The following is a 12,204-nucleotide window of genomic DNA, read 5'->3' as shown; positions in this document are numbered from 1 at the left end:
TGCCCCTGAAATGTTTAATTTTAAGGTAAATTGATTATTACTTCAGATTGGTACATGCTAAAGCAATAAGGTCTTTTAGAAAAAGTTGTGACATATGACCTTGAAAATATCAACCGGAAGTGACCTTGGGTGAACCGGAAGTAGTCATTTTTGCACTTATTTTATGTAAAAATATATAGAAACCATATATTTTTTGAATGGTCATACATTAACCTATCATTTGAGACCAGAAGTGAAATTTTATAGACCGGAAATAGCATATTATCTCCCTTATTACATGCACAAGTATATACAAACTATATATTTTTGAGAATTAGTGTGAATAAAGATATCGAATGAGAACGGAAGTTACATTTTCTAAACCAGAAGTTGACAATTATCTCCCTTATTTCAGGCAAAAGTCTATAGAAACCGTATATTTTTTGAATCAGTATGAAGAAACCTATGATTGGACGCCAATAGTAGCTTTGAGTAAACCAGAAGTAGCTTCTTATCAATTATTCAGAAAACTAATGTTGAAAAAAAAAACCCTTTCTTTGAACAATTGGTTTTTAATTGTAAATATACTTGTGTCCAATTTAGGATTTGACATAAAATACGAGTGACATTTATTTTATAATTGATTGTAACAGCCATTAGTCTCTATTTGAAGCTGGTACTAATTGATGATTTTTTTTTTTTTCAGAAACAGCCTAAATATGTTACACTTCTAGACAATGAGGCTTTCATGGTATATAGCACACAGAGATTTGAATCATGTAGGTATTTGGTCATTATATTTGTACTTTTAACTCTTTTTATATGTGTTGGGTAACAAAAAAAAAGCTGATGTTATGTTATAGGTTTTGTTGGAAACAGCCGAAATATGTTGCACTCCTAGACAGAGAAGATGGAGTCATGGCAGATATGAAGAGTCAACATGTAAGTATTTGGTCATTACAATTGTACTTAAAACTATGTTAATATTTGGAAGTCAATAAAAATCTGTTTTCACTGAAACAATAGCTTAAAATTTTATTACAAATTGGTCTAAAATATCTTATTCGAATTTCAAATGTGGTATATTTTAATAAGAATGAAAGAGTAATTGTAAATTAATTGTCCATAATTTAAGATTTGACATGAAACATGAATCACATTAATTTTTTAATTTTTTCAACAGTCATTAAATATTCTCTAAAGCTGATGTTAATTCAATTTTTTTCTTTTGTAAAAGATACAGCCCAGATATGTTCCACTCCCACACATTCAAGATGGTTTCGTGGTAGATGGCACATGAGGATGTTTGACATGTAAGTATTTAGTCATTACAATTGTACTTTAGACTATGTATGTGTTGGGTAATAAATATCAGTTTTCCCTGGAACAACAGCTTAAATAAAATTTTATTTCAAATTAGTTTACATATTTCTTTTGTTCAAATTTATAATCTAGTGAAGTAAATTTTAACATGAATGTGTTGTAATTAGGTCTCACCACTTAGACCTATTGTATTTGTTCTGATTATTATTTTTTTTTTCTTCACCAAACCCTTTTCTTGCGGTATAAAATTGTTTCGCAAGATGTTCCTTAGATATTATTTTGTATATGATATCGAACAGTTATTGCGCTTTTTAAACATCTCTCTAAGGCAAAGACTTTTTTATTGTAAGAGTTATCTCCCCAAACACTTTTACTTGTGAGTGTATCTCCTCCGTAACCAAAAAAGATAACGACAAAATTCTTTTTCATATTTGTTCGTTACATCCTCTGAAATTTTTGGCTGATTTGGATTGAAGCGATCCAGTGAAATTTGATAGGAGTTATCTACCTTTATCAATTATATTTGTCGTTATGTTTTTGTAACTCATAAACCGTAAGCCGTATAAACCTAAAGTCTTTTTATTTGAGGTCCTTGGGGCCTAACTTAGAAAATGAGGTCAAGGTCATGTTCTCAATTTTGTTTTTTGCTTGTTTTTGCATTTTCTTTGATATTTTTAACGTCATATAAAAGAACTAGTGCAAAATGTTTGTTTTATTATGATGAAGATATGATACATTTGGTCTGAAACAATCCATTGACATGTTATAGGAGTTATTGCCCCTGAAATGTTTAATTTTAAGGTAAATTGATTATTACTTCAGATTGGTACATGCTAAAGCAATAAGGTCTTTTAGAAAAAGTTGTGACATATGACCTTGAAAATATCAACCGGAAGTGACCTTGGGTGAACCGGAAGTAGTCATTTTTGCACTTATTTTATGTAAAAATATATAGAAACCATATATTTTTTGAATGGTCATACATTAACCTATCATTTGAGACCAGAAGTGAAATTTTATAGACCGGAAATAGCATATTATCTCCCTTATTACATGCACAAGTATATACAAACTATATATTTTTGAGAATTAGTGTGAATAAAGATATCGAATGAGAACGGAAGTTACATTTTCTAAACCAGAAGTTGACAATTATCTCCCTTATTTCAGGCAAAAGTCTATAGAAACCGTATATTTTTTGAATCAGTATGAAGAAACCTATGATTGGACGCCAATAGTAGCTTTGAGTAAACCAGAAGTAGCTTCTTATCAATTATTCAGAAAACTAATGTTGAAAAAAAAACCCTTTCTTTGAACAATTGGTTTTTAATTGTAAATATACTTGTGTCCAATTTAGGATTTGACATAAAATACGAGTGACATTTATTTTATAATTGATTGTAACAGCCATTAGTCTCTATTTGAAGCTGATACTAATTGATGATTTTTTTTTTTTTCAGAAACAGCCTAAATATGTTCCACTTCTAGACAATGAGGCTTTCATGGTATATAGCACACAGAGATTTGAATCATGTAGGTATTTGGTCATTATATTTGTACTTTTAACTCTTTTTATATGTGTTGGGTAACAAAAAAAAAGCTGATGTTATGTTATAGGTTTTGTTGGAAACAGCCGAAATATGTTGCACTCCTAGACAGAGAAGATGGAGTCATGGCAGATATGAAGAGTCAACATGTAAGTATTTGGTCATTACAATTGTACTTAAAACTATGTTAATATTTGGAAGTCAATAAAAATCTGTTTTCACTGAAACAATAGCTTAAAATTTTATTACAAATGGGTCTAAAATATCTTATTCGAATTTCAAATGTGGTATATTTTAATAAGAATGAAAGAGTAATTGTAAATTAATTGTCCATAATTTAAGATTTGACATGAAACATGAATCACATTAATTTTTTAATTTTTTCAACAGCCATTAAATATTCTCTAAAGCTGATGTTAATTCAATTTTTTTCTTTTGTAAAAGATACAGCCCAGATATGTTCCACTCCCACACATTCAAGATGGTTTCGTGGTAGATGGCACATGAGGATGTTTAACATGTAAGTATTTAGTCATTACAATTGTACTTTAGACTATGTATGTGTTGGGTAATAAATATCAGTTTTCCCTGGAACAACAGCTTAAATAAAATTTTATTTCAAATTAGTTTACATATTTCTTTTGTTCAAATTTATAATCTAGTGAAGTAAATTTTAACATGAATGTGTTGTAATTAGGTCTCACCACTTAGACCTATTGTATTTGTTCTGATTATTATTATTTTTTTCTTCACCAAACCCTTTTCTTGCGGTATAAAATTGTTTCGCAAGATGTTCCTTAGATATTATTTTGTATATGATATCGAACAGTTATTGCGCTTTTTAAACATCTCTCTAAGGCGAAGACTTTTTTATTGTAAGAGTTATCTCCCCAAACACTTTTACTTGTGAGTGTATCTCCTCCGTAACCAAAAAAGATAACGACAAAATTCTTTTTCATATTTGTTCGTTACATCCTCTGAAATTTTTGGCTGATTTGGATTGAAGCGATCCAGTGAAATTTGATAGGAGTTATCTACCTTTATCAATTATATTTGTCGTTATGTTTTTGTAACTCATAAACCGTAAGCCGTATAAACCTAAAGTCTTTTTATTTGAGGTCCTTGGGGCCTAACTTAGAAAATGAGGTCAAGGTCATGTTCTCAATTTTGTTTTTTGCTTGTTTTTGCATTTTCTTTGATATTTTTAACGTCATATAAAAGAACTAGTGCAAAATGTTTGTTTTATTATGATGAAGATATGATACATTTGGTCTGAAACAATCCATTGACATGTTATAGGAGTTATTGCCCCTGAAATGTTTAATTTTAAGGTAAATTGATTATTACTTCAGATTGGTACATGCTAAAGCAATAAGGTCTTTTAGAAAAAGTTGTGACATATGACCTTGAAAATATCAACCGGAAGTGACCTTGGGTGAACCGGAAGTAGTCATTTTTGCACTTATTTTATGTAAAAATATATAGAAACCATATATTTTTTGAATGGTCATACATTAACCTATCATTTGAGACCAGAAGTGAAATTTTATAGACCGGAAATAGCATATTATCTCCCTTATTACATGCACAAGTATATACAAACTATATATTTTTGAGAATTAGTGTGAATAAAGATATCGAATGAGAACGGAAGTTACATTTTCTAAACCAGAAGTTGACAATTATCTCCCTTATTTCAGGCAAAAGTCTATAGAAACCGTATATTTTTTGAATCAGTATGAAGAAACCTATGATTGGACGCCAATAGTAGCTTTGAGTAAACCAGAAGTAGCTTCTTATCAATTATTCAGAAAACTAATGTTGAAAAAAAAACCCTTCTTTGAACAATTGGTTTTTAATTGTAAATATACTTGTGTCCAATTTAGGATTTGACATAAAATACGAGTGACATTTATTTTATAATTGATTGTAACAGCCATTAGTCTCTATTTGAAGCTGATACTAATTGATGATTTTTTTTTTTTCAGAAACAGCCTAAATATGTTACACTTCTAGACAATGAGGCTTTCATGGTATATAGCACACAGAGATTTGAATCATGTAGGTATTTGGTCATTATATTTGTACTTTTAACTCTTTTTATATGTGTTGGGTAACAAAAAAAAAGCTGATGTTATGTTATAGGTTTTGTTGGAAACAGCCGAAATATGTTGCACTCCTAGACAGAGAAGATGGAGTCATGGCAGATATGAAGAGTCAACATGTAAGTATTTGGTCATTACAATTGTACTTAAAACTATGTTAATATTTGGAAGTCAATAAAAATCTGTTTTCACTGAAACAATAGCTTAAAATTTTATTACAAATGGGTCTAAAATATCTTATTCGAATTTCAAATGTGGTATATTTTAATAAGAATGAAAGAGTAATTGTAAATTAATTGTCCATAATTTAAGATTTGACATGAAACATGAATCACATTAATTTTTTAATTTTTTCAACAGCCATTAAATATTCTCTAAAGCTGATGTTAATTCAATTTTTTTCTTTTGTAAAAGATACAGCCCAGATATGTTCCACTCCCACACATTCAAGATGGTTTCGTGGTAGATGGCACATGAGGATGTTTAACATGTAAGTATTTAGTCATTACAATTGTACTTTAGACTATGTATGTGTTGGGTAATAAATATCAGTTTTCCCTGGAACAACAGCTTAAATAAAATTTTATTTCAAATTAGTTTACATATTTCTTTTGTTCAAATTTATAATCTAGTGAAGTAAATTTTAACATGAATGTGTTGTAATTAGGTCTCACCACTTAGACCTATTGTATTTGTTCTGATTATTATTTTTTTTTTCTTCACCAAACCCTTTTCTTGCGGTATAAAATTGTTTCGCAAGATGTTGCTTAGATATTATTTTGTATATGATATCGAACAGTTATTGCGCTTTTTAAACATCTCTCTAAGGCGAAGACTTTTTTATTGTAAGAGTTATCTCCCCAAACACTTTTGTGAGTGTATCTCCTCCGTAACCAAAAAAGATAACGACAAAATTCTTTTTCATATTTGTTCGTTACATCCTCTGAAATTTTTGGCTGATTTGGATTGAAGCGATCCAGTGAAATTTGATAGGAGTTATCTACCTTTATCAATTATATTTGTCGTTATGTTTTTGTAACTCATAAACCGTAAGCCGTATAAACCTAAAGTCTTTTTATTTGAGGTCCTTGGGGCCTAACTTAGAAAATGAGGTCAAGGTCATGTTCTCAATTTTGTTTTTTGCTTGTTTTTGCATTTTCTTTGATATTTTTAACGTCATATAAAAGAACTAGTGCAAAATGTTTGTTTTATTATGATGAAGATATGATACATTTGGTCTGAAACAATCCATTGACATGTTATAGGAGTTATTGCCCCTGAAATGTTTAATTTTAAGGTAAATTGATTATTACTTCAGATTGGTACATGCTAAAGCAATAAGGTCTTTTAGAAAAAGTTGTGACATATGACCTTGAAAATATCAACCGGAAGTGACCTTGGGTGAACCGGAAGTAGTCATTTTTGCACTTATTTTATGTAAAAATATATAGAAACCATATATTTTTTGAATGGTCATACATTAACCTATCATTTGAGACCAGAAGTGAAATTTTATAGACCGGAAATAGCATATTATCTCCCTTATTACATGCACAAGTATATACAAACTATATATTTTGAGAATTAGTGTGAATAAAGATATCGAATGAGAACGGAAGTTACATTTTCTAAACCAGAAGTTGACAATTATCTCCCTTATTTCAGGCAAAAGTCTATAGAAACCATATATTTTTTGAATCAGTATGAAGAAACCTATGATTGGACGCCAATAGTAGCTTTGAGTAAACCAGAAGTAGCTTCTTATCAATTATTCAGAAAACTAATGTTGAAAAAAAAACCCTTTCTTTGAACAATTGGTTTTTAATTGTAAATATACTTGTGTCCAATTTAGGATTTGACATAAAATACGAGTGACATTTATTTTACAATTGATTGTAACAGCCATTAGTCTCTATTTGAAGCTGATACTAATTGATGATTTTTTTTTTTCAGAAACCGCCTAAATATGTTACACTTCTAGACAATGAGGCTTTCATGGTATATAGCACACAGAGTTTTGAATCATGTAGGTATTTGGTCATTATATTTGTACTTTTAACTCTTTTTATATGTGTTGGGTAACAAAAAAAAAGCTGATGTTATGTTATAGGTTTTGTTGGAAACAGCTGAAATATGTTGCACTCCTAGACAGAGAAAATGGAGTCATGGCAGATATGAAGAGTCAACATGTAAGTATTTGGTCATTACAATTGTACTTAAAACTATGTTAATATTTGGAAGTCAATAAAAATCTGTTTTCACTGAAACAATAGCTTAAAATTTTATTACAAATTGGTCTAAAATATCTTATTCGAATTTCAAATGTGGTATATTTTAATAAGAATGAAAGAGTAATTGTAAATTAATTGTCCATAATTTAAGATTTGACATGAAACATGAATCACATTAATTTTTTAATTTTTTCAACAGCCATTAAATATTCTCTAAAGCTGATGTTAATTCAATTTTTTTCTTTTGTAAAAGATACAGCCCAGATATGTTCCACTCCCACACATTCAAGATGGTTTCGTGGTAGATGGCACATGAGGATGTTTAACATGTAAGTATTTAGTCATTACAATTGTACTTTAGACTATGTATGTGTTGGGTAATAAATATCAGTTTTCCCTGGAACAACAGCTTAAATAAAATTTTATTTCAAATTAGTTTACATATTTCTTTTGTTCAAATTTATAATCTAGTGAAGTAAATTTTAACATGAATGTGTTGTAATTAGGTCTCACCACTTAGACCTATTGTATTTGTTCTGATTATTATTTTTTTTTCTTCACCAAACCCTTTTCTTGCAGTATAAAATTGTTTCGCAAGATGTTCCTTAGATATTATTTTGTATATGATATCGAACAGTTATTGCGCTTTTTAAACATCTCTCTAAGGCGAAGACTTTTTTATTGTAAGAGTTATCTCCCCAAACACTTTTACTTGTGAGTGTATCTCCTCCGTAACCAAAAAAGATAACGACAAAATTCTTTTTCATATTTGTTCGTTACATCCTCTGAAATTTTTGGCTGATTTGGATTGAAGCGATCCAGTGAAATTTGATAGGAGTTATCTACCTTTATCAATTATATTTGTCGTTATGTTTTTGTAACTCATAAACCGTAAGCCGTATAAACCTAAAGTCTTTTTATTTGAGGTCCTTGGGGCCTAACTTAGAAAATGAGGTCCAGGTCATGTTCTCAATTTTGTTTTTTGCTTGTTTTTGCATTTTCTTTGATATTTTCAACGTCATATAAAAGAACTAGTGCAAAATGTTTGTTTTATTATGATGAAGATATGATACATTTGGTCTGAAACAATCCATTGACATGTTATAGGAGTTATTGCCCCTGAAATGTTTAATTTTAAGGTAAATTGATTATTACTTCAGATTGGTGCATGCTAAAGCAATAAGGTCTTTTAGAAAAAGTTGTGACATATGACCTTGAAAATTATCAACCGGAAGTAGTCATTTTTGCACTTATTTTATGTAAAAATATATAGAAACCATATATTTTTTGAATGGTCATACATTAACCTATCATTTGAGACCAGAAGTGACATTTTATAGACCGGAAATAGCATATTATCTCCCTTATTACATGCACAAGTATATACAAACTATATATTTTGAGAATTAGTGTGAATAAAGATATCGAATGAGAACGGAAGTTACATTTTCTAAACCAGAAGTTGACAATTATCTCCCTTATTTCAGGCAAAAGTCTATAGAAACCGTATATTTTTTTAATCAGTATGAAGAAACCTATGATTGGATGCCAATAGTAGCTTTGAGTAAACCAGAAGTAGCTTCTTATCAATTATTCAGAAAACTAATGTTGAAAAAAAAACCCTTTCTTTGAACAATTGGTTTTTAATTGTAAATATACTTTTGTCCAATTTAGGATTTGACATAAAATACGAGTGACATTTATTTTATAATTGATTGTAACAGCCATTAGTCTCTATTTGAAGCTGATACTAATTGATGATTTTTTTTTTTTCAGAAACAGCCTAAATATGTTACACTTCTAGACAATGAGGCTTTCATGGTATATAGCACACAGAGTTTTGAATCATGTAGGTATTTGGTCATTATATTTGTACTTTTAACTCTTTTTATATGTGTTGGGTAACAAAAAAAAAGCTGATGTTATGTTATAGGTTTTGTTGGAAACAGCCGAAATATGTTGCACTCCTAGACAGAGAAGATGGAGTCATGGCAGATATGAAGAGTCAACATGTAAGTATTTGGTCATTACAATTGTACTTAAAACTATGTTAATATTTGGAAGTCAATAAAAATCTGTTTTCACTGAAACAATAGCTTAAAATTTTATTACAAATTGGTCTAAAATATCTTATTCGAATTTCAAATGTGGTATATTTTAATAAGAATGAAAGAGTAATTGTAAATTAATTGTCCATAATTTAAGATTTGACATGAAACATGAATCACATTATTTTTTTAATTTTTTCAACAGCCATTAAATATTCTCTAAAGCTGATTTTAATTCAATTTTTTTCTTTTGTAAAAGATACAGCCCAGATATGTTCCACTCCCACACATTCAAGATGGTTTCGTGGTAGATGGCACATGAGGATGTTTAACATGTAAGTATTTAGTCATTACAATTGTACTTTAGACTATGTATGTGTTGGGTAATAAATATCAGTTTTCCCTGGAACAACAGCTTAAATAAAATTTTATTTCAAATTAGTTTACTTATTTCTTTTGTTCAAATTTATAATCTAGAAAAGTAAATTTTAACATGAATGCGTTGTAATTAGGTCTCACCACTTAGACCTATTGTATTTGTTCTGATTATTATTTTTTTTTTTCTTCACCAAACCCTTTTCTTGCGGTATAAAATTGTTTCGCAAGATGTTGCTTAGATATTATTTAGTATATGATATCGAACACTTATTGCGCTTTATAAACATCTCTCTAAGGTGAAGACTTTTTTATTGTAAGAGTTATCTCCCTAAACACTTTTACTTGTGAGTGTATCTCCTCCGTAACCAAAAAAGATAACGACAAAATTCTTTTTCATATTTGTTCGTTACATCCTCTGAAATTTTTGGCTGATTTGGATTGAAGCGATCCAGTGAAATTTGATAGGAGTTATCTACCTTTATCAATTATATTTGTCGTTATGTTTTTGTAACTCATAAACCGTAAGCCGTATAAACCTAAAGTCTTTTTATTTGAGGTCCTTGGGGCCTAACTTAGAAAATGAGGTCAAGGTCATGTTCTCAATTTTGTTTTTTGCTTGTTTTTGCATTTTCTTTGATATTTTTAACGTCATATAAAAGAACTAGTGCAAAATTTTTGTTTTATTATGATGAAGATATGATACATTTGGTCTGAAACAATCCATTGACATGTTATAGGAGTTATTGCCCCTGAAATGTTTAATTTTAAGGTAAATTGATTATAACTTCAGATTGGTACATGCTAAAGCAATAAGGTCTTTTAGAAAAAGTTGTGACATATGACCTTGAAAAATATCAACCGGAAGTGACCTTGGGTGAACCGGAAGTAGTCATTTTTGAAACCATATATTTTTTTGAATGGTCATACATTAACCTATCATTTGAGACCAGAAGTGACATTTTATAGACCGGAAATAGCATATTATCTCCCTTATTACATGCACAAGTATATACAAATTTTATATTTTGAGAATTAATGTGAATAAAGATATCGAATGAGAACGGAAGTTACATTTTCTAAACCAGAAGTTGACAATTATCTCCCTTATTTCAGGCAAAAATCTATAGAAACCGTATATTTTTTTAATCAGTAATATTGGTATGACTTTGGCGTTGTCATCGTCCGAAGACACATTGGTTTTTGCACAATAACTTTAGTTTAAGAATTAGGAGTAAGGGGCCTAAAAAGGGGCAAAAAACAAGCATTTTTCTAGTTTCATGACAATAACTTGTGTGTAAGTGTATGGATCTTTCTGAAATTGTACTACAAGGTTCCATATCACAAAGGGAAAGCTGGAATATAGTTTTGGGGTAATTGCCCAAAACGTTTAGGAATAAGGGGCCAAAAATGAGCATTTTTCTAGTTTCAAGACAATAACTTGTGTTCAAGTGTATGGATCTCTCTGAAATTGTACTGCAAGATACCATACCACATGGGAAAGGCTGGGATTAATATTGGAGGTAATTTTAGGAAAAAGGGGCAAAAAACAAGCATTTTTCTAGTTTCAAGACAATAACTTGTGTGTAAGTGTATGAATCTTTATGAAATTGTACTACAAGGCTCCATATCACAAAGGAAAAGCTGGGTTTGAGTTTTGAGGTAATTGCCGTAAATGTTTAGGAATTTGGGGCCAAAAAACAAGCTTTTTTTCTAGTTTCCCGACAATAACTTGTGTTCAAGTGTATGGATCTCTCTGAAATTGTACTGCAAGGTACCATTCCACAAAGGGAAGGCTGGGATTAAGTTTGGGGTGATGAATCAAAAAGGGGTTCAAAAAATTTTGGGGGGGATTTTTTTTCGGTCCAAAATTGAAATCAAAAATTGAATTCTTGGGGTTCTTTGATATGCTGAATCTAAACATGTATTTAGATTTTTTATTTTTATTTGTGGGCCATGCTATCAAATTGGTTCATATTGAGGTCAAAAGGGTCCAAAATAAAACTTTGTTTGATTTCATCAAAAATTGAATTATTGGGGTTTTTTGATATGCCAAATCTAACCGTGTATTTAGATTTTTAGTATTGGGTCCTGTTTTTTAAATTGGTCTACATTAAGGTCCAAAGGGTCCAAAATTAACCATGTATTTAGATTTGGATATTGGACCATAATAGGTAAATTAACAATTTTTAAGTTCTTGAAGACCACATTCATTCTGTGTCAGAAACCTATGCTGTGTCAAATATTTAATCACAATTCAAATTCAGAGCTGTATCAAGCTTGAATGTTGTGTTTATTATACTTGCCCCAACTGTTCAGGGTTCGACCTCTGCGGTCGTATCAAGCTGCACCCAGTGGAGCATTTTATTATTTCTTATAATCAGACGCCGTACAGGATGACAAAATATTTTTACTAAATTGTTATATGCAACATGTCGTAACACATGATTTTTGGTTGAAGACATATGTTGACATAAAATGGGAGTTTTCTCCCCTCTCATATTTAAAACTAGCTGTATGGTGATATTACTCATTAACCATATATAGTAGAGATCTAGTGTCTTTTGATTTGAGGTCCTTACTTTATGACCTTGAA

General features: G+C 30.0%; 1 long non-coding RNA gene across 1 annotated transcript in view; it reads left to right on the top strand.

The window, feature by feature from the left end:
* LOC127729892 (uncharacterized) overlaps positions 1–12,204 on the top strand; it is a 73,716-nt gene that overhangs the window by 27,262 nt on the left and 34,250 nt on the right. Inside the window, exon 8 of the long non-coding RNA XR_007994883.1 lies at positions 9,493–9,568. This is a non-coding gene — a long non-coding RNA (uncharacterized LOC127729892). The remainder of the gene's footprint in view (positions 1–9,492; positions 9,569–12,204) is intronic.

The sequence above is a fragment of the Mytilus californianus genome, unplaced genomic scaffold (assembly GCF_021869535.1).
Source record: "Mytilus californianus isolate M0D057914Y unplaced genomic scaffold, xbMytCali1.0.p SCAF_2, whole genome shotgun sequence".
Taxonomy (NCBI): Eukaryota; Metazoa; Mollusca; class Bivalvia; order Mytilida; family Mytilidae; genus Mytilus; species Mytilus californianus.
The sequence above is the reverse complement of the archived record's forward strand: the minus strand, read 5'-3'. Positions and strand labels throughout refer to the sequence as shown.